At 38.9% G+C, this 24558-nt stretch overlaps 1 protein-coding gene across 2 annotated transcripts in view; it reads right to left on the bottom strand.

Annotated features, from left to right (window-relative positions):
* Nucleotides 1-24345, bottom strand: part of PALS1 (protein associated with LIN7 1, MAGUK p55 family member) — a 115189-nt gene extending 90844 nt beyond the window's left edge. The window contains exon 1 of one of the 2 annotated variants that reach the window (XM_021004732.2): nt 24191-24345. The gene's annotated coding sequence lies outside the window, so the exon portion shown is untranslated. Of the gene's footprint in view, nt 1-23677; nt 23979-24190 lie in introns of those variants that run through there. The other variant, XM_021004734.2, reaches the window with a different exon arrangement.
* Between the last annotated feature and the right edge of the window lie 213 nt (nt 24346-24558).

The raw sequence follows: 24558 nt of genomic DNA, 5'->3' as shown, positions 1-24558 counted from the left end.
ATCATCTTACTTTGTCTCCTGAGGAACCTGTATGCAGGTCAGGAAGCAACAGTTAGAACCAAACATGGAATAACTAACTGGTTCAAGACTGAGAAAGGAATACCGAAAGATTGTATATTGTCATCTCATTTAATTTATATGCAGAGTATATCTTGCAAAATGCCAGGCTGTGTGAATCAAAACCAAATAGGCTGCCAGGAGAAACATCAACAATCTCAGATGAGAAGATGACACCAGTCTGATGGCAGAAAGTGTAGAAGAATTAAGAAGTCTCTTGATGAGGGAGAAAGAGAAAGGTGTAAAATCTGGCTTGAAGCTCAACATTAATTAAAACAGAAAACAAAAACTAAGATCATGGCAATTAGTGCCATCACTTCTTGGCAAACAGTGGGAAAAGAAATGGAAGCTGTATCAGATTTTATATTCTTGGGCTCAAAGATTATTACAGATGGCAACTGCAGCCATGAAATTAAAAGGCTGGCTCCTTAGAAAGAAAACTATGGCAAGTCTGGACAGCATACCTGAGACATCCCCTAGAGAACAAAAGTACAAATACTCAAAGCTATACAAAGAACAAGTAAAAATAATCAAAAAACAAGTACAAATAATCCCCAAGGAATTTTCATGCTAATGGGGGAAACAACAGGAATGTAAATTGGGACACAGAAAGATACAAACAAAGGAGATAAAGGAAGGCTTAGAGAAGACACTTTTATATTTTAAAAGGGGACAACAGAAAGGACACCTGCAGAACCTGACTAAATCTTCTAGTGCTTTCCCTTAACTGGTATGACCCAAGACCACCTCTACTCCAAAATGAGGAAGAGAATTTTTTTGACAGATTATTTCATAAAAACTACTGAGAAAAGTGGAAAGCATTCTGGTATTAATTAATTAGGCTTAAACCAACAACTTAAATTCAAAATGGATATGTGACCTGAATATTACAGATCATAAAAAAAAAACCTAGAAGTTCTCATGAAGTAGACAAGAGACAGCATACACCACATTATGTCAAAACCACATGTGTATGTCCAAAGCCTCCAGTTGGATCTCAGTGAAAACATCTCATGACCTGTAGTCTAAGAACTCTGAAACTAGCAATGTCTTCTTTCCTTCCCCTAGACTGCCACTAACCCTGGCCTCCACCTTCAATAGCCACCATCCAAGGAAGCAAAGCCTGTGGAGAGAGGACCACTATTGCCCCCCCCCCACATACTGCACACTAAACTGCCACCAATGAAACAAACCACCAAGACTGGCTAAGAAGTAAAGACAGGAGACAGCATATGCCAGGTGTCTCAAATTACCTGCAACACTATTCTCCTTCAACCCAAGGTTAAAAAAAAAAAGGTCCAAGCCCAAGTTCCCCAGGAATAACAGTACTCCCCAGACCACCTACATAGCCATCAGTGAGACTCAATCTTTGAAGAGATGTGACCTAGTTGTACTACTACTGACTCCTCAGGAGCCACATTGAAGACTTATTGAAGACCGGGAAAATTAAGTTCTTGACTCCAAAATCCTTGGCACCAACAAAAGGTTCAACATCAGAAAAAGATAAAGTTTTATCAATGAAAATGATATTTTAGAAGATTTATTATTACCTGCTTTGCCACTATACCCTAAGGTCCACTGAGATGTTTCCATCTGATTTGCAGGTGAGAGATCCTGTATTTGTTATCTCTCCTCACTCAAATATAAGTTCCTAAAGAGCAGGGATTGCATCCTCAATGCTCAACATGGTACTTTTTAATTAATTTATTCACTCATCAAGTACCATTTGGGGCAGGCAGTGAATTCTTAATCAGATAAGTGATGGAGGGAATTACAAAAAACGAAATTGATTACATTATATTGAAAAACTTTTGCACAAACAAAACTAACACATCTGGGACAAGAAGGAAATGGGTTGCCAAAATGATTTTCCTAAAGCATTGGTCTGACAATATCACCTGCCTTCACCCTCCCTCCCATTCAACCTCCTTTGGTTCCCTCTTACCTCCAATATCAAATATAAAGTTCTTTGTCATTTCAAGCTCTTCACACCTAGATTTTCGCTGATAGAATTGGTGGAAAGGGTATGGAGGAAAGAGATGGTTTGGAAAGAGTCAAAAAGGGATAATTAATAGGAATGCTGGGCAGTAGTGAAGCCCATGAAGAAATTTATATTACAGACATTTATAGTAGACCAAGCTAGCATTTACAAGACCAAGTTCAGCTTTTGTTTAAAGACCGCCAATGACATGGGGCTCACCACCTCCCAAGACAACCCGTTTCTCTTTTGGATAATTCTAGTCATTTGGCAGTCTTCCTTATATGAAGCCTAAATTTGCCTCATTACAACTTGGACCTTTTGCTTGGAATTAACTTTCTGAGGTCAAGCAGAACTTGTATTACAAGGAAGCATATCAAATACTTATACTTTCACTGTCCCCAAGTCTTCTCTGACTTCTAGGCTAAACACTCTCAGTTCCCTCAACTGATCCTTATATGGCATGATTTATATGGCTTGTCATCACTCTGGTTGCCCTTTTTAGGTTCTATCCAGCTTACCAATGCCCTTCCTAAAATGTGGTAGTCTGATCAGGGCAGAATACAACAGGACAATCACTTTTGTGTTCCTGCACTCTATACCTCTCAATGCTGCCTAATCTTGCATTACTTTTCATGGCTATCATACTACACTGTTGACTCACTGAGTGTGCTGTCCACTAGAACTTTCAGATCTTTTCCAGACAGACCAGCAACTAGCCATTGCTCTCTCATCTCGTAAAATTGACTCTCTCTCTCTCTCACCCCCTTTTTTTTTGGGTGAGGCAATCAGGGTTAAGTGACTTGCACAGGGTCACACAACTATTAAGTGTCATGTGTCTGAGGCCAAATTTGAACTCAGGTCCTCCTGACTCCAAGGCTAGAGCTCTATCCACCGCACCTCCTAGCTGTCCTGAAATTGACTCCTTTTAACTCAGTCGTTTGACTTTCATTTATCCATATTAAAATTAATTTTCTTAATTTTGGTCCAGAGTTTTAGCCTGTCAAGATACTTTTTGATCCATTCTCTGGTATACATTGTGACACTGCATATATACTATATATGTGTATATACACACTTATATTCTTAGCTCTGAATTAAATACTAATTTCCTTTTTTATTCCAACTGATTATACTCTAATTCTCTTCATTGATGTTATCTCAGTCTTAGTTTTGTTTTAACCCATGAATCTAACTAGGAAGGCCCTGATGTCTCAGGCCTTTCAGAATGTTACCTCCAACACTCACCTATGATGACTTGGGATAGGCATCCTGTATCATGTTCAACTTGGGCATTTTCATATGATTGCTTACTATGACTCATTGCAAACCTGAGAGTGGATCCCTTCCACGTTGTGACTTTCCCCATTGTGGTCTTGATATATCGTGGGTTGGCATAAAAAAATTAAATAGGAATTTTAGGGATTTTGCAGAAGATGCAGATGACACAGAAAAAGTTTGGAAACTCAGAAAAAATATGTGTATAGTATTGTATAATATCAACATATTTTATCTTTTAATATCATAATACTTCAGACTTCTTGTCTGGTGCAAAGGGAGGGCCAAAAAATTTTACGAAGATTTTCCAGATGGTGGGGGGTGCTGCACCTCTAACCCCTATGATGTGGAAGGGATATCTGTAAAAGTTTTTATAACAATTACAATCATAAAAGAAGTAGGCATACAGCAAACACACTATCAAACTCTACCTCTTTCGCAACTTATCAGGCAGAAGAAAATATCCTAACCTAGGTTGTTACTATAAAAAGTAAAGAGTATAAAATGGAAATGTTTCCAATTTTTTTATGACCATTAATAAGTTTAATCAAGAAATAATTTGGAGGATTTCTGGGGGCAGAGCCAAGATAGCAGAGTTGAGAAAGCATTCAGCTGAATTCTCCCAACATTTCCTTCCAAACAATTTTAAAATAACACCTCTAACAGAATTCTGGAATAGCAGAGCCAACAAAATGTTAGAGTGAAACATTCTTCTAGCCCAAGGTTGGAAAGAGAGACCTGTGATGCAGGGGTGGAAGCTAGCCCAGACTCCTCACGGATAAAACACTAGTTGTACTAGCAACAGTCCACCAGGAACTGGCAACTTCCAAGAGCTTTCAAACCAGTGACGGTAAGGTGACCTGGAAATTGGTCAGAGATTCCAGGAGACCTCTGTGCTAGCACTGGACGAAGGACTAGGCACTGTCTGACAGTGCACTGCCTGTACCCACTTTTGGGAGGTTCAAGGGAGAAGCTTTTTCAGTCAAGAGAAGCACTTGCAATCCAAAGCATCAAGGAACCTGAGGAACACCATCACTTCCCGTGTGCAAGGAAGCAACAGACCAGAGAAAAAACATTGATTGCAATGTCATGGGATCAGGGACCCTTCCTGGGTAAGGACCAGAGTACAGACCAGGAGAACAATAACCAAACCTCTCCCCAGATCACACCACCTTGAAAGCACCAAAACCTTCTAAACCCCGAGAACTAGCACTGAAAACAACAGTGCAAAAATGCCTGAAACAGGGGCAACTAGGTGGCACAGTGGACAGAGCTCCAGCCTTGGAGTCAAGAGGACGTGAGTTCAAATTTGGACTCAGATTCTTTTTTTTTTTTTGCCTTTTATTTTTTTTTATTCATTTATTTTGATTTATCAACAATCACTTCCATATGCTTTTGAGTTTAAAATTTTTCTCCCCCTTCCTCCCTACCACCCTCCCCAAGATGGCCCACAATCTGATATAGGCTATACATATGCATTCCTATTAAACATATTTGCACATTAGTGATGTAAGGAAGAATTAGAACCAATAGGAAGAACCACCAGAAAGAGGAAACAAAACTCAACAGAAGAGAAAAAAAACTAGCAAATAGTATGCTTCAATCTGCATTCAAATTCCGTAGTTCTTTCTTTGGATGTGGATAGCATTTTCCATCACGAGGCTTTTGGAGATGTCTTAGATTCTTGTATTGCTGGGAAGGGTTAAATTTATCAATATTAGTCATCGCACAATGTGGCTGTTATTGTGTACAATGTTCTCTTGGTTGGCCTCAGACTCTTGTCACTTATTAGCTGTGTGACTCTGGGAAAGTCACTTAACTTCAACTGCCTCACCAAAAAAAAGCCCCCACCCCTCCCAAAATGCCTGAAACATGAGAATCTCCCAGCCCCAGTTCCCAATCAGGAATAACGCACAACAATGACACAAAGTTCTAAATCAATAAACAGAATGGGAAAATGAGCAAACAAAAAAAGAACCTAGCCATTAAAAAGCTACTATGGTGACAGGGAAGATCAAGAAACAAAGTCAAAAGACAATCAAGTCAAAACAGCTACAAGCAAAGCCTCAAAGAAAAAAAAAAGTGAATTGGACACAAGCAGCTTAGTGGCACAATGAATAGAATGCAGGGCCTGGAGTCAGAAAGACTCAACTCCTAAAAAAACACCCAACATCTCCCACTGAATCCTGTGCCATCTCCAGTTGTCCAGATCTATACCTGGCCACTGGACCCAGATGGTTCTGGAGGAGAAAGTGAGGCTGGTGACTTTTTGCACAGCCCTCCCTCACTTAAATCCAATTCACTTGCAAGTCATGACAATATCTTTCTGATGTCATGATCTTATTCTAGAACGCAGAACAAACCACAACCACAAACCACACAGCTATGTGACCTTGGGCAAATCACTTAACCCTGTTTGCCTCAGTTCCTTCTCATCTGTAAAACGAGCTGGAGAAGGATATGGCAAACCACTCCAATATCTTTATCAAGAAACCCCAAACAGGGTCACAAAAATTCAGACACGACTGAACAACAACAAACCAATAAGAATTTCTGGAAGAGCGAAAAAGTGATTTTTAAAAATCAAAGTGGTAGAGGAAAAATTAGTTAAAGAAATCAAAGTAAGGGAAGAAAACTAAGAAAAGACAACAGCTTGATAAAGGAGGCACAAAAAATGCTAAAGAAATTAACATCTTAAAAAACAGAACTGGCCAAATGGGAAAAAAGGTACAAAAGCTCACTGAAGAAAACAATTCCTTAAAAATCAGAAACGGGCAAGTAGAAGCTAATGACTCCATGAGACATCAAAAACCAATAAAACAAAGTCAAAAGGAAGGTAGACTAGCAGTTTCAGATTTCAAACTATATTACAAAATGGTAATCATCAACACAATCTGGTACCGGATAAGAAATAGAGGGGTGGATCAGTGGAAGAGATGAGGCACACAATATACAGCAGTAAATGACCGGAGCAATTTAATGTTTGATAAACGCAAAGACGAAAGCTTTTGGGGTAAGAACTCACCATTTGACAACAACAGCTGGGAAAACTGAAAAACAGTTTGGCAGAAGCTAGGCACAGACCAACATCTCACATCACAGATGAAGAAAAGGTCAAAACGGTTAAATGATTTTGACGTTACGGATGATATCCTAAATAAACTGAGGAGCCTAGAAAAACGTACCTGTCAGATCTATGGATAGAGGCAGTTTATGACAAAACAAAAGACAGAGAGGATCACAGCATAAAATGGACAATTCTGATCACATGAAATTAAAAAGCTTTTGCACAAACAAAACTAATGCAGCCAAAATTAGAAGGAAAGCAGGAAACTGCACAAAAAATGTTTACAGTAATTTTTCTGATAAAGGCCTCATTTCTCAAATATATAGGGAACTGAGCTAAGTTGATAAAAATAAGAGCCATTCCCCAGTTGATAAATGGCAAAGGATACGAAGAGGCAGCTTTCAGACGAAGAAATAAAAACTATCAACAGTTACATGAAAAAATGCTCTAAATGGGGGCAACTAGGTGGCGCAGTGGACAAAGCATCAGCCCTGGATTCAGGAGGACCTGAGTTCAAATCCAGCCTCATACACATAGTACTTACTAGCTGTGTGACCCTGGGCAAGTCACTTAACCCCACTGCCTAGCCAAGAAAAAAGAAAAAAAATGCTCTAAATCACTACTGATTTGAAAAATGCAAATTAAAACAACTCTGAGATACCACATCACATCTAACAGATTGGCAGAAATGGAAATCACAGATAACAGAAAAAGAAAAAGAAATGTTGAAAGGGATATGGGAAAAAATGAGGCATTAATGCATTGCTGGTGGAGTTGTGAAGTGATCCAACCATTCTGGAGAACAATTTGGAACTATGCCCAAAGGGCTACAAAAGAGGGACAGCTAGGTGGCATAGTGGATAGAGTACTGCCCCTGTTGTCTGGAGGACCTAAGTTCAAATTTGACCTCAAACACTTACTAGCTAACTGTGTGACCCTGGGCAAGTCACTTAACCCCCATTGCCTCCAAAATTAAAAACAAACAAAACAAAACCCAAACAAAAGGTTATAAAACTGTGCATAACCTTTGACCCAGAAATTTCACTAGGTCTGTATCCCACAGAGATCAAAGAAAGGGGACGGGGACTTACTCGTACAAAAATATTTCTAGCAGCTTTTTTTGTGTTGGCAAAGAATTGGAAATCAAGAAGATGCCCATCAATTGGGGAATGGCTGAACAAGTTGTGGTATATGATTGTGACAGAATACTATTGTGCTAGAAGAAATGATGAGCAGTATGGTTTCAGAAAAACCTGGGAAGATTTCTATGAACTCATGGAAAGTGAAGTGAGCAGAACCGAAAGAACATTATACACAGTAACAACAATATGGTAAAGATGATCAGTTTAGAAGGACTTGTCTACTCTGATCAAGACAATGATCCAAGACGATTCCAAAGGACTCATGATGAAAAATGCGATCCCCCTCCAGAGAGAGAACTGATGAATTCTGAATACAGACTGAAGCACACTTTTTTATACTTTCTTTATTTTTCCTATTTTATTCTGTTTGTATTTTCTTTTGCAACATGGCTAATATGGAAATACGTTTTGCATGCCTTCACATGTATAATTGATATACTGCTTGCCTTTGAAACTCAAAATTATAAAAAATGTCTGTTAAAAAATTTTTCCATGGAATTGCAAAATATTTAACAAAATAAAAATTAAAAAACTAAAAGCCAAAAACAAAAGAAACTTTAGACTTGTTCTGCCTTTAATCACTGAGTTAAAGGGGTAAGGTGATAGCATAATAATAATCTTACTGACCCTCAATTTGTAGCATTTCTAGCTGGTGAGTTAGAAATTTTCACATCCTAGTGCCCAGTGCACTGTAGTAGGCCATTTTAAAATGTGCATTTGACTTAATTTGAGTTCAAATTCATATTACAATAGAAATTAATACAGTGGGGTTTTTTCTTTCTTCAGAACTTCAGATATGGGAATTCACTCCACCAAAGCAAATTACAATATATTTATGACTAAGATAAATCTTAGGGAGTTTTTTGAGGCACACAGAGGTAAAGTAACTTTGCCAGGGTTACATAATGTCAGAGGTGGATTTGAACCTGATTCTTACTGACTCCAAATCTCGTAGTCTAGCCATTTTTAAAATTTTCCCTCTTAACTGTGTAATATATTATCTTATTATGCTTTTAACATGTGCAAAAATCACGTGTTAACTTTTTGTAGACGTTGAATAGGTCAGTGTCATATACTGGATGGATGGATGGATGAATACAACCCTTCTGTAAATATTATCTCTTTTTAATGTGATTTTTCTGTTTCAAAGTCAACTTTCCCCCAGAAAGACTTCTCAGAAGTTATGAAAGTCAAGAGAAAAAAAATTATGATGTTAATAATTAGCATATTTACATAGTGCCTTAAGGTTTGCAAAGTACTTTAAATACATTATTTTACGTGATCCTCACAATAAATAATGAGTATCATTATTACGAACATACATCATTCTACTGATCATAAACTGATTCTCAAAGAGACTAAATGTGCAATCTGGTCTAGGTGACTCTATGTCTAACACTCTATATATTATATAACACTAACTTGCTAAATAATACCATGTTTATTTTACAATCAATCAACAAGTATTTATTAAGCAGAAGTATGACTATGTTACCTGTAGTCCAATGGCCTCCCATTACCTCTAGGATCAAATTCAAACTCTTCTGGCTTTTAAAGCTCATCAAAACCTCGTTCCTTCTTAACTTTCCAAGCTTCTTTAACATTACTCCCATCCATGAATTTTATTGTCCAATTATGATGGCCTGCCTGTTATTCTTCACTCCATCCCCCATTCTCCATGGACTAATTGTCCTCAATGTCTCCAATGCTCTCTTTCCTATCTTCTACCTCTTAGAATCCATGGCTTCCTTTAAGACTCAAATCAAGAGTCATCTTCCGGAGATCTTTCCAAGCAATTCCAGCTGCTAATATCTTCTCCTCTGAAGATACCTTCCACCTACTACTCTTCACGTAACTTTTATGGGCAAGATTTATGTACACATTGTCTTTTGAATGAGAATGAAAGTTTCTTGAGGGCAAGAACCATTTTTGCTTTTTCTTTTTATTTCTAGCACTTAAAAGTGCTGGGCACGTAGTAAAAAACTGTTGACTGATATGCAGGTTCATCATGTGTTATCAGGTCTTATACCCTATAAAAAGGTATAGCCCATGACTCTGTACTGGGTTCTCTCCCCTTCTCATTCTAATACTCTAACTCTGTATACTCTCAGTTATTTCAGTAGCTCCCATGGACTCAACTATTATTTTTATATATTTAACACAAATCTATTCACCTAGCCATCGACTCTCTCCAGAACTACAGTTTCTCATCTCCATTTGCCTACAATGATATCATCACAACTGAATACGTTCACAACAGAACTCATTTCCCCCCCAAAAATTTTCCCCTACTTCCAATTTTTGTCAAGGGTACAAATGTACAACCTAGGAGCATCCTCTACTTTTAATATCTCCCACCCATTCCCCAATCCAGTAAGTTGCCAAATCTTGTCATTCAACATCTTTCTCACTTGTACCTTTCTCTCTACTCACACTATAACCAGCTTAGTCAAGGCTCTTACCACTTCTCACCTGATAGACCGATTTTCCTGCCTCTAGTCTCTCTCCCTTGCTCTAATCCATCTTTCACAAAGCCAAACAAATATTCCTAAAGGACAAATCTGACCATGAGACAATGCCTGCTAAAGAATCTCCTGAGGATCCCCACTGAATCTAGGATAAAATATAAACCCTTTTACAATCTGCCAGGCAGGTACCAGCTTATCTTTCCAGACTATATTATTCCTCCTCATGCACAGTCTATTCTAACTGCCCTACTTGTTGTGTCCAAACTTTACATTCCATCTCCTGCCTCTGTGCCTGAACGTTCTCCTTCATCACTTCTGCCTCTTGGAATCCTCCCTTTCAATGCTTAGCTCAAGTGCCTTCTTCTTCAAGATTGTTTCAACCGTTTGTTTCATCTCCCCCCTGCCCTTACCCACATCACATATTTCTCTCCTCCTATCACCATATTTATTGTGTGTGTGTGTGTATATGTACATATGTATGTATGTATGTATGTATGTATGTATGTATGTATGTATCCATCCGTGGTTAATTGTAGCCTTCTTTAGGGTGGTGGGGGGAGGGAGGGGAAAATAAAGTTAAAAATATACGTAGCAGAGAACAAAAGAAAACCAACAAAGAAGCAAAGAAAAGCTGAGCAGCTTTGAATACAATGTGTTGTATCTACTACATAGGTTTTCTTGAGATGAAAATTTATTGTTTTATATTGAATCCTTTCATGTTCTGCTGTATACATGGCAATGTTTTTTTTTTGTTTTGTATTTAAGTTTAAAATACAGAAAAAATTTACCAAAAAAAAATTAAACATAGAACTATGAGATACAAACAGTAAATCATAATAAAATTCAGTGCTGGTACTGCTTTGGGAAAACAGATATGCTATTATTACACTGGCAGCACAGCTATGAACTGGTTCAGTCTTTTTTGGAAAGCAATATGGAATTATAAGATAAGAGCTATAAAACTTCATATTCTTTGATCCAGTGATCCCACTAGAACTCTTGCCTGAAGATGCTATTGACAGAAGCAAAAGAAACAAACAAAAAATCTGTACAAAAATATAACAATGTTCATAATAGCAACCTAAACGTCCAGTAACTGGGGAACAGCTAACCTGTGATACATAAATGCAATGAAACATCAATGCTTCACAAGAAATACACTATCAGAAGGTCCTATAAATGACAAGCAGTTAATAAAAGCACCCCTCCATCCCATTAAATTGACAATTTTAAGGGAGAAAATGACTGAATATCTATTCCACCTATTTCAATTCAACATACATTTATTTATTAAACACCTATCATATGCTAGATTCTAGCAATACAAAGACAGAAGGAAACAGCCTGCCTTTGAGGAACTTACATTCTGAGGGGTGGAATAGACAAAGTACAAATGAAATTAAATATAAAATACATGAAGGAGAAGGACACTAAGCAACTGGGGTGGGGAATGCGTATAGGCTTCTTGTAGCAAAGTTCTGAGGGAAGTTAAGAGATTCTGAGTCAGAGGTGATGACAGAGTGTATTCTTGCCATGAAGGGTGAAAGCCTGTGCAAAAGTACCTAGATAGGAAATGGAACTTCATACTGTTCGGGGAAGGAACAAAGCAGACTAGTTTGGTTGGACCACAAAACAGACAATGGAGGCGAGATATAATTATACTTGAAAAATAGGCTACAGCCAGGTTATGACCAGTTTTTAGCACCAGTCTGTCTTTTATACCAGGGGCAAAAAGAAAACTGCTAAATTTTCTTTTCTTTTCTTGAGCAGGGGGATAAAATGGCTGCAGTAGTGCTTCAAGAATATGAATTTGTCGAGCTATGTGGACCCTGGTCAGACTGGCCCTCTTGCACATGACTCATATATCCATGTCTACAGAAACTGTCCCCCATGCCTAGAATCCAATCCCTCCTCAGCTTATCCTCTAAAGAATCCCTTGTATCCTTCAAAACTCTCCAGAGCCCCTTGCCCCATTCCTACCCAAAAAAGCCACCTCAAAATTCACCTTCTATATAAAGCCTCATATAGGTGATGTGACTGAGCTATGACTTAAAGAAGTTAATAGCTCTATGAGGGGAACATCTGTACACATGGACTATCTATGCAAAGGCAAGTTGGTGGAACATCTTCCTGGGAACAGCAGCAAGTTTAACCACTTTGATCTTTCTTAAATAGGTTTAAACAACAGCAAAATTTTGAATGCAACACCACCTTTATTCAGGCCTTCCTCAACTCTCATCTGTTATAGCCTCCTAATTGGTCTCCCAGTTTCTCACTTCTCTCCCTACTCCAATTCATCCTCCCCACATCTACCAAGGACCAAGTTGTTCCTGTACTCAAAAAGCTCATGCTGTTAACAAAGGAGTAAATATAAACTTCTCTGTCTGGCATGTAAGACCCTTTTAATTTGGGCTCATTCCACCTTTCCTACCTTATTTCTTTCACCCTCCCCTTTCATGTACACTATGGTCCAGTCAAACTGGCCTTCTGGCTGGACATAACACACACAGCATTCTATTTCTCATATATCATCTCCATATCTTTCCACTGGCTGTCCCCTATACCTGTAATTCACTCCCCCTTCACCTCTACCTCTTGGAATCCCTGGTTTCCATCAAAAACTCTTAAGTGCTACCTTCTTCATGAGGCCTTTTCTGGTCATCCCCTTCCCACACCCACCAGCCAGGGGCTAATGCCTTTCTCTCAAAAGTTACCTGGTATCTCTTCTTTGTGTATTTAACAAAGAGCCATATATGTGCCTGCAGTCTCCTAGAATGGAAACTGCTGAGAGCAGGAACAGCTTCATTTCTGTCTTTCTATCCCTTGCACAGCACCTGGCAGATAGTGGATATTTAATAAATGTTTTCTGGTTGTCTGATATCAATCAAAACAAACAAAAATAGCTTATTAAATCCCTTGATAATATAGAACAGGAGATGGCAAACTATACCTTGCCCTCCGCATCTTTCTATATGGCCCCATAGCCATGGATGGTTTTTCTATTTTTAAATACAATAAGGCCTTATTTAAAAAAAAAAAGTAAATCTCCTAGATGTACAAAAACAGACTGTGGCCCAAAATGCAGACTGTGGTTTGCTAACTCCCAACCTAAAACACTGGGTTAAATCTTAAACTTCTCAGCCATTTCTACATCATGCATCTTCCTCATTGCTCTTATCAAAACTTGGGATTAAATTCCTACAGCTGAACTGTGATAACTGGGCTATCTTGCCTGGGATCACATCCCTTCCAGGCCACTCCCAAACCATGATGAAACTCCACCCCACCCTAACTTCCTTTTATGTGTTTTCTTCCTCCATCAGAAGGTAAACTTCTTCAGGGCAGGCGATGACTGACTTACTTGAATTTTGCTCTCTTGCACTTAGCAAGATAGCTGGCACATAGTAAGCGTTAAAAAAATTCTTTATCATTCATTCATTCAAAAATGTCAGGTTTTATTTGTTGTTTTTCTTCAGTCATCTCAGTTGTGTCTGACTCTTTCTGACCCCACTTAGGATTTTCTTGGCAAAAATACCAGAATGGTTTGCCACGAAAACTCCAAATGGGGCCACGGAAGTCAGACTTTATATCTGGATTCAAAAGACTTCACAGGGACAAAAAGGGGAGGGATATCTAGAAAAAGCTCCCGCAGAAAGAGATGGGAGAGAGAAGTATACTATGAGTCAACAATCACATTTTGGGTGCTCTAAGAAGCATTTCAGTCATTTTTCAGTCATGTCCAACTCTTTATGATCCCCTTTTGGAGGGGGGGTTTCTTGGCAAAGATACTGGAGTTGTTTGCCATTTCCTTCTCCAGCTCATTTTACAGATGAGGAAACTGGGGCAAAAAAGGTAAGTAACTTCCTCAGGGTCATACAGCTAGTAAATGTCTGAGGCCATATTTGAACTCAGGTTTTCCTGAAGCCAGGCTAGGCACTCTATACACTGTGCCACCTAGCTGAGGAGCACAATTTCAAGTGATAGCAGAGTGATAATCCTGCTGTACTCTGCCCTTGTAAGACCACTTCCAGGAACCACACTTTAAGAAAGACAAACAACCAGAGAAAGGCAGCCAGGATGCTGAAAGGCCTCAAGACCAGGCCACAGCAAGATCAGCAGAAAGAACTGAGCATGTTTAACCTGAAGTAGAAGAGACTTTAAGTAAACATAACTTCCTTCAATGATCTGAAGGGACTTCAAGTAGAAGAGGATTATAGACTTGTTGGGGTTGGCCTTAGAGCAGAGATAGAAACAATGTTGCAGAAGTTTCACAGGCAGACAGCAGCTCTGATTTAAGGACAAATTCCCTAACTTTTTTTTGGGGGGGGGCCTAGATCTGGTAACTTAATTAGTAAAGGGAGATTCTAGTGAGAAAAGCTCTAACATCCCTACCTCCACCAAAAACTAAATAAATAAACAAAAGGATTTATCAAGTCCTAAGTGCCAGGAATATAAACACAAAAGTAAAAGTGCTGGTCCTGGGGCAGCTAGGTGGCAGAGTGCATAGAGCACGGGCCCTGGAGTCAGGAGGACCTCGAGTTCAAAACTGGCCTCAGACACATAATACTCAATAGCCGTGTGACTCTGAGCAAGTCAATTAACCTCAACTGCCTCACACACACACAAAAAAATGCTGGTCCTAAAGCATATATTACATTAATTGGGGAATGGCTGAGCAAACAGTAGTGTATAAAATGCAATGGAATATTAGTAAAAAAATACGAAAAGGGTAGTTTCAGAGAAACCTGTGAAAATTTGTTTGACCTGGTGCAGAGTGAAATGAATAAAACAAGGGGAACAATTTATACAATAACAAAATCATAAAGACAACTTTAAAAAACTTAAGAATTGTGATCAGTGCAATGACCAACTAGACAATGGAGGACAACTCCTGACAGTTAAAGGTGATAGACTCAAGATGCAAAATGAGACACTGTTTTAGACATGGCCAGTGTGGGAATATTTTTCTTTTTTTATTCCCCTCAATAGGAGGAGAAGGGGGAGAGATAAAAAGGAGAAAAAGTAGACTGTTAATTAAAAATTAAATTTTTAAAATTAAGTTTTTAAAAAGAGCTTACTATAAAAATGGAGAGCAAGAGATACACACAATGTATATATATTTAAAACAGATAGAAGGTAAGGGAGTAGGGAAAGACTAGCAGCTCTAAGGACCAGGAAAGGGCTCATACAAAAGGCAGTGCTCAAAATGAGTCTTGAAGGGGGACAGGTATTCCAAGAGGTCTATCTCTTGGCAGGAAGCAGTGCATCATAGGCATGTGAAAAACAGCCTGTGCAAAAGCACTAGGATAAGCCATGAGGTGTCACCATAAGGAACAATAAGGCCAGTTTGGCTGAAATACAGATGTGCAACTTAGTCTTAGAGAGTTGCCTGGGACATTGAGTGGTTGAATAACTTTTCCACGGTAAAAGAGTTGACACAATAACATGACTGCCTTTGTCATCCAAAAGTGGAATGGGCTGCCTCATTTAGCAAAGGCTGGATGAACATTTGTATATTGTAGAGCAGAATTTCATTCAGGCACAGACTAGATGCCCTCTAAGGTTACTTCCCGTAACTCTGTGATTTCAAAGAGTTGGCATTTGAGCTGGGCTTTAAAGGACTGGGAAGAACTCAACAGGAAAAGAGAGGTGGAGAAAAGAGGTACAGAAATAGCATGATCAAAAGGTGTGAAAGTGTAGAGTATTTCTAGGAGACAAATAGCACAGTTTGGCTAGAGAACAGAATGCAAGGATAGTGCCATATTGTAGAGGTTCTTGAATACTAGAACAAGTAAATCTTAACTTTAAAATTGTATATTTACAGAAAATTATATATTTGTAAACAACAGTGTAAAAGCAATGCTTTTAATGTGTATTTAGGGATTTTTTTAAGGTTACTTGGTTTGTGGAATCTCTCAGGTTTAGCAGCAAAGAGTTACTGATTGATTATGCATATGGTCATATTTTTAAGCAGTGCTTTTCAGTAGAAGCTGAGTCTGGTCATCATACAAGTAACTAGACTTACATCCTGAACCTCATATGGTAAATAAGGAGAAGTTATGTGATGCAGTTGGCACAAACGATAAGATTTCTGAGAATCAAGTGACAGGTAACAACATGATAGCTAACAAAGCAAATCTCACATTTATTTTATACTTTACAAAGCACTTTTCTCACAACCACCCTATGGTACACTGTGTAAGTATTCTCTCCATTTTACAGCAGAGATCAAACAGCTAGTATTAGCTGGAAGATAGGAACCCGGGTCCACTGATTCCAAATTCAGCATCCTTTCCCTTATACCTTCTTGCCCCTCGAAAGGTTTTATCCTGTCCAAGAACTCTTTTATATTGCTCAAGTAAGTGTTCCTCTTTTCTCTAACAGGGGAAAAAAAGGATAAAGTTGGCAGTAAAGTTCTGAAAGTAGAGAGGGGGTGGTCTAAATGTTTTCAGAGAAGTAGGAGACTAAGTCATCTATGTGATCATGGGGCTGTGGCTTACAGATGTTTGGAAGAGTAAGCGTGGCTTATGAGACATGGAGTCAATATGAATACAGAAGAGCTACATGGTAGCAGTGGGGGAGATAAACTGTGAGTATCCATTATAAGTTTATGACTCGTAGAATTAACTTGATTTTGTGATTTTTTTTCCCAAGAATTATCCAAAATTAAGGATTATTAAGTCAGAAATGAAGAAAGCCTAATAGCCTGTGAGATTTCTGGTGCGGTGGCTAGTGAAAATGGCAAACCACAGAGTCAAAACTAGGTATGGAAGCAAATGAAACCAGAGTAAGGGAGATGTACTAAGAGAATGGGAAGGGATTTAAGGGATGCCAGGTTAAAAGAAAAAGATAAGCTCAGTATAAAAGGGAATAGGATAGGTCTATGAATAGAATATTGTGACGAAAATAGAATATTGATGTTTATAATCATGGAGATAATGGAGTTGAGATGGTGAGATCTATGGTGTTGGTGTGAGGTAAAAGTATATGGAAAAGGAGGTGCTTACAATATAAGCTGAGGAACTGTATTGGTCAGGATTTAGAAGGTTTGTTCTAACTAATCTGATATCCCCATGTATGACTGCAAGAGACTGGAGTGAAAAGGACCTTGAGTCAGATCCTAAAATCACTAACAAAATTTGAGAGAGTGACCTAGAGGTAAAGTAATAACAAATGAGAATTAATTCAATCAGCATTTTATTAAGCACTTACTGTGTGTAGAGAACCATGCTAGGCACTTGAGGAAATGCAAACGTATATAACACAGCCTTTACCTTCATAAAGTACATTGTCTAGTAGCATATACAGAACTATAAAGCACAAAAACAGACCATGTGCATTAAAGGAGCACAAAACAAGAAGCTATATTAGGTCTCAGGGGGAATTTCCTTACTAACAGACTTCCTGGAAGGAGTTAACTACAACTAGGCTTTACAAGATGCACGGAATAAAAATAGTTATGAACTACTCTGGAGTCAATTAAGGATGGGAAGAGGTTGTTATAAATGGACTTGAAAGGAGAAAAGGTAATTGATACAACTCATTGCCTCTTTCAGTATCCCAAGGCTTTGCTTCCTCCTACCTCTGATGTGAGAGCCAGAACTTGAGCCTTATACTAGAACCCAATTCCTGTCACCATCTTACACCTACAACATTCTGAAATTACCCATGACTACATAGATAACTTTTTTCTACAAAACATTCTATTATTACCACCTTCTACAAGAAGTCTTTCTTGAGTCACTACAACTGTTAGTGCCTTTGCATCCTAACTACCTGGTATTTATTTTGTATTTATTCTGTATATACTTATTTTTGTACATACTATCTCTCCTAATAGAATGCAGCTCTTCAAGAGCTGGGACTATTTTTGATTTTTGTCTTTAGCAATCAAATAACAAGCATTTATTAAGTGCCCACTATCTGCTGGGCACTATGTTAGATGCTGGGAATATATCTATCTAGGGATACACAGCATACTGAATTTTAATAAATAATTGTTAATGAATTGATAATAGTATCCATGAAAGCAAGTCTGTTTCTGTTTTCATCCTTTGCCTATGTTTAAATCTAGTCAGGGTACTAGACTGAATAAAGTACTTGGATTCTAACCCCACCTTCACCATTAACTAACTAACTCTGTGACCTTAGACAAATCACAAGTTTTTTGTGATTTTTCACTACATTTTCATTTCTGCAAAAACAAGATAATTTCTATTGATTCAGTTAATTTCAATGTCATTTCCCAATTATCCTTCCTCAAAACAGTACCTTTCCATAAAAAAGCTTTGCAAAAGAAGTATTTCAAGGTAACAGTATATCACCCTTCTATTTTACAGCATTTTTATCGCTAAGAAAAAATACCCTAATGCTAGAAAAACTAAAAAAACTCATGAGTTTTTTTATGAAGATAAAACAAGATCTATTATAGCACTTTCAAAACATTCCAAGGACAAGAATTTGTAAAGTGGAATATAACCCAAACCATCACTGCCCACTGAAAAAGAACCACATTCTGCGTGAATGTCCAAAACAGGGACCTTGTCCCATATCCCATATGCCAAGGTTTTTCCAACCTATGTCCAAAACATATTTGCCATTCAACCTTTTCCTTCCACTTCTAGGAGTCCCTAACCTATAACAAGCCTTCATCATTTTTAGCCTGGGATGATAATTTGAATTGAAGCTGGTAAAAAATCAAGAAGGGTAAGAGCAAAGGCAAGGTCATCAGGTTGCATTTGTATCTCTTCAACATAAAAATTAATAACTTCAAATATAGGTATCGTTTAAATGACATCTTAATATGTGCATCTAAAAAAGAAAAGCATCAAAAATGTAAAAGCTGCATTTATATCTCTTCAACATAAGGATTAATAACTTCAAATATAGGCATTGTTTAAATGAAGTCTTAATATGCACATCTAAAAAAGAAAAGCATCAAAAATGTAAAAGCTGAAAGTGCATCTAAATATGTAAAGCTTTTTAAAATGAGACAAAACAAAATGAATTATTCATATTATCAGATTATTTTCATAACAGCACTCTCAAAACATTAAATAAAATTCTAACATACATGTTCTTAGCTTTAAGCTGTCAGCTTTCTATTATTTTAACACCTCAAAGTTAACATTTAAATTTGCACCTAGAAAAGCATAAACTTCTACCCTAAACATCTTTTTATTTTTGAAAATGACTTGTAAAATCTAAAACTAAGAAATATACTAAATTTTGCCAAATAAACTTTAAAATTAAAGCTTATATTCCATATGTATACCTCATTTCAATGAATTACCTAATGATCTTTAGCACTGTGAAATTTTGAAACAAGCAGCAAAATAAAATAAATACTGGAATTCTAATTTTTCTAGCTGTTTTTGGCCCCAAAGGCTCTCCAAAGCCAAGAACCTGTCAGGTTTCAATATATCAAGTAACAATAGGGAAGGGAAGGGAACAATATAACGATTAGAATCTCCTAATTGGCCTCCCTTGCCTCCAGTCTCTCCCCTCTCCAATAAGCACAGTAAGGCATTTGTGCAACATGAGAACAAAAATCCAGTCTTACCACAGTCAAATCATTAAACCTACAGTAAAAATGAAGTCTATATGATAACAAAATGAACTATTTGAATAGGAATAAAAGGATTATTACTCACTAGTACTAAATAGCTAAGTTCATTTTTATGATTTAATTTATTTCTTGTAGCACATATTAGAAAAATTACCTCCCACAGTTCAGAAGCAAGACAATGAACTAAAGTGCTTTTTATTGAATACTAGCATTTTTTCCAAGAAATTCTGACTTAAGAGACAGACTGTTTATGTAACCTATTTTTAGAAAGTATACTCCTATATTTAAGCCACTTTGATTTTTTTTCATTGCATTCACTGAAAGCCTTTATGTTACGTATAAATGCATTAAATGAACACTTTACTAACTTAACTAAGGATCCAGAAGGCTGTGGGGGGGGGGAAGTAGGAGAGTTATTTCCATTGTTTTTATTCTGGGTAAGATGCCCAAATCGAACAGTTTTCTTATCCTACACAAACTTTTTCATCATCCCAAAGTCTTGGCTAAACAACAGTAAACACTGTGTCATGGCTTTTGTAAAATGTTTATATACAGGGATACAAACAAACCTTTCCAGTCTCAATCAAGAGTCATTGACGTATTATTTACATATCTTTTAACAAATATTATTACCATTATGACTTTTAACACTTTATTCACAAAGTTTATTCTGCTCTATGTTAATTAAGGGTATATTTTAACCTTGTACAATGCATAAAGGAATTAAATTGAGAACACTCTTTACTTGAAATGAACTCTTAATGGAAAGCAGAAATTGTCTCTTGCTTCTTCTTGTATCCCTCTTGCTTACCAAAGTGCCTGAAGTAAATACTTAATGTATAGTAAGGAGCAAGAAAGTGGCACAGTGTAGACCTCCAGCCTTAGTATTCAAATATGGCTTTAGACACCTACTAGATGTAGGATTCTGGCCAAGTGACTTAACCCTAACTGCCTCAAAAATAGACAGATGAATGCATAAAGAGATCATAGATAGATGTGCAGTGATTGAAGAAACCAAACAACTTTACAGTAATGAACAATTTCGTATGTATGGTTTTTAATAGTTAATGGCTTGATCTCTTTAAAAAGTGCAGTATGTGATCAACAGCATGTGCTATTTTTGTTGCCAGGCACACAAAACTGTACAGAAAATAGTGACAGACAAAACAGCCAAAGTTCCTGGAGAGACTGTGATATATTCTTGATGAGGAACAGAAAAACTAAGTCCAACAGAATGTAATACATTACCAGAACAACTATTCATATAGTTTTAAGATGTAATGTCTTTCATACACATTACCCCATTTGACGGCATTACTGTACAAACACAACCCAAAGTCAAATCGTATGATATAGTGCCAAGAGCAATGGCTCTGGAATCAAAGGTCCTGGGTTCAAATCCCGTTTCAGCCTGCTTCCTCATCTGTAAAATAGGGATAAAACACCACCAATCTCACAGGACTGCTGTGAAGATCAAATGAGATAAAAATGTAACACTATCTGTAAACCTCAGATACCATCTAGCCCAGACCACATCATTTTAATAATAGCTAACAATAGCTGACATGTATATAGCTAATATGTATATATGTATGTATGTATGCATACATATATGGCCTGCTGTATGTACAAAGCACTGTACTAAGCACTTTACAGATATTATTTCACTTGAGCCTCACAATAACCCTATAAGTACAAATGAGTAGACTCCAAAGAGGTAAAGTAATTTGCCCAAGGTCAAACAGCGAGAGTCTGATTTGAACCTAGGTTTTTCACGAAACTTATTTTGAGGACAAAAAGAAGTCCTCAAATTGGAAAAGGTGGGAAGTAACTAGTTTAGATCATCAATTCCTCATTTACATACACTGTCTGAAGACTCATCATCCCCTTTAGATGTCCTCCAGCTTATCAATGTCCATCTCTGAATCTGACCTCTTCTCTCTACTTACAATCATAAGGACCCTAATTTAGGCCTTCATCACCTCTCACCTACCTAGACTATGTAAGAGCCTTCTGACAGATTTCCTGCATCCATTCTCTCCCCACTCATTTAATCCATCCTCCACACAGGTTCCAAATTTATATTCCTAAAGGGCAAATGTGATTGTTACTCTCTGGCTCAAGAAGTTCCAGTGGCTCCCCCACAGAACATAGGATACAATACAAAGACCACAGCCTTTCACAATGACTCCAGCTTATCTTTCCAGGCTGATTTTATTTTACTCCCCTTCCCCCCACCCCCAGCCATACTTGCTGTTTCCCCAATCACCATCAGAGAATCCATCTCCTGCCTGTGCCTTCGCCCAAGTTGTCTAAAAGGCTCTCCCCTCCTCACTTCCAGCTCTTGGAACCCCTAGCTCCCTTCAATGTTCAGCTCAATTATCACCTCCTTCAAGAGGCTTTTCAGGATTGCCCACTGTCACCCTCCCCCCCCATCCCAGTGGATTCTATATGTATCCTAGGTTTACTTATCTGTAAACAAGTTGTCTCCTCCAACAGAACAAACTGGGGAGAAAAGGGTGGAAAACTGTCTTGATCTTGTGTTTGCCTCCCAGTACAACCGCAGGCACGTAGTAAGTACTTAAACATATTTATTAATTTATTTTATTCCAACACATTCGGATTTTTATAACTAAAGTCAAACTATCAATGTTTCACTTCCTCCCCCCAACCTTTTGAACTCAATTTCAAAGTTGAAAGTAGAAACACAGACCACAGTTAAATCAATAGAATATTCGACAAACTACTCAACAGCAGAGGAAAGAGAATACTCATTTAAAAGATTACTTTTTAAAATTCTATACTTTGCCTATTTTCTGCCCTTTTAAAGGACTTTTAACTTATTTCACCTTGGGTAACTGAAGCAGTCCTTTAAAATTTAACATACTAGAACTAGAAAAAGTTTTAAAATCTAGTCTAAGCCTCTCTCCTCTTTCTACTACTTCAATAATAAAAACTAGCATTTATATAGCACTTTGAGGTTTGTAAAGTGTTTTACTAATAGTAAGTATTTCACTTTATCCTCACCAGGCAGATGCTATTATTAGTCCCATTCTACAGATGAGGAAACTGAGGCGCAGAACTGTGACTTGCCCAGGTCACAGTGTCGGAGGCCACATCTGAACTCAGTCCTTCCTAACTCCATATCTACTTGACTACCTAGTTTACCTGGTGACCCAAAGGAGGAAACAAGGTTGGCAAACAGACTGAGACCTATACCGTGCTTCCAACATCTCACTGCTAGGCTCGATTGAAACAAACTAAATTAGTAATAATAGCTTAGATTTACATAAAAAGCATTCACAACAACCCCAGAAGCATTTTACAGAGGAGGAAAATGGGGCTCAGGACATAAGTCTTCTAATTCTAGTTCTCGGTTCATTTCACTTTACAAGCCTAAGACCCAGTAAAAACATTTCACATTGTTCATAACCTAAGAAAGCTGATTTCATAAAGTTCCATTCACATCAGTACTTATAGTTCAGACATTAATACTAAAACATGTCATTTGCTTCCGAGGCAGAATTTAATAGGTTATTAAACTTTGGAATAATTATATATACAATTAGCATATTATTCAAAAGCAGAACACTACTTATTAAAATCTGAAATAGTTACACCTACAATTTACACCTAACTAAATACTTAAAACTTGTTTTTCCATAGTAAACTTTCAAAATCAGAACATCATGAAAAAATTTACACACTTACACATATGGTACTACTGTTTAGTTACCAACCAACTTCACGGCTGTCCGAAAAGCAAATTCCATTCACTAAACCACATCAGACGCCTACTACGTGCGTGGTACTGTTGCCAGGTGCCAGGAACACAAAGCCCAAAGTCCCGACTGAGCCCACACTTTCACATACTACTACACTCAAGTCAACAAAGCACCAACAACTTAGCTCCTTTAAATTGTAAGGCAGATGAAGACTATTAAGAAAGGAGTGACCTTTTCTTCCTTCCTTTCCCCAAAACCATTACTTTATGGTTTCCTTAAAACTCGGAGAATTCAAAGTCCACCTTGCAATCCCTGACTGATCTACAGCAATAAAGCTAAATAAAAGCGAGTGTCCAAAAGCAAAGCAGAAGCTGTTTGTTTTTAAGGCACCTACATGGCAGAGAATGTTACGCCAGGTGAAGGAGTGGCTCATACCCCGACTTTCACAGGGAATGTATCCCCCACACTGACTTCCTTGGCGACAGAGGGAATCCAAAGCGGGTCCTCGGCTCTCCTCCGGCAGGACAGAAAGGAGTCCCCAGCTGGGAGCTAGGGAGAGCCACGGAGAGCCGAGCTGGGCGCCGCTGGGGGCAGACGGGGGCTGTCCCCTACCTACATAGAGAGGACCCAGGGGAGGCGCAGCGTCCAAGTTTTTACCCAGAGGGACAAAGGCAGGGAGCTCCGGGCGCTGGGTCGGTCCTGCCCACCCTCCCGCGGTTAGGTCCCCAATTGGACAGCTACAGGGCCTGGGTGCGGGCCGGGGCCTGGGAAGGGGGAGGGGGTCCGGCCTCCCCGGCTCCTCACCCCCCCCCCGCCCTACCGCCCGCCCCTCCTCGCGCTCCCGCCCGCGGATAACCTGTGGAGGGAGCTCTCCTAACGCCACACACCCCCCGACTCCGCCTCTTACCTCCGCCGCCGCCGACCCCCGCCTCCTCCCGAGGGCCGCCGACTCCACCACGCCGTGGGCTCCGGCGGCCCTTAAGGTACCGGATCCAGAACTAGAAACTACCGACCCCTCCGCGGCGCTGACCGAAGAACGGCAGCCTTCTCCTCCCGTCGCTCGCCGTCGCGGCCGCCAGGAACTCCACCCTAAGACCGCGCGAGACCACCCCCCCCTTTCCACGCCCGCCTCCGACGTCCTGCGGGGCGCGCGCACGCACGCGCGCCACCGGAGCCCGGGCAGAGCGCGAGCGCACATTCCTCAACCCCCCCCTGCCCTTCCCTCGGAGCTCGCGCCAGATCCCGGGGCTGCGGCCAGCGTAGCGGCGATGCCGG

This window comes from Phascolarctos cinereus, unplaced genomic scaffold, assembly GCF_003287225.1.
Source record: "Phascolarctos cinereus isolate Bilbo 61053 unplaced genomic scaffold, phaCin_HiC Scaffold_3;HRSCAF=262, whole genome shotgun sequence".
In the NCBI taxonomy this organism is placed as follows: Eukaryota; Metazoa; Chordata; class Mammalia; order Diprotodontia; family Phascolarctidae; genus Phascolarctos; species Phascolarctos cinereus.
Note: the sequence above shows the minus strand (reverse complement) of the source record. Positions and strands in the feature narration are given on the sequence as shown.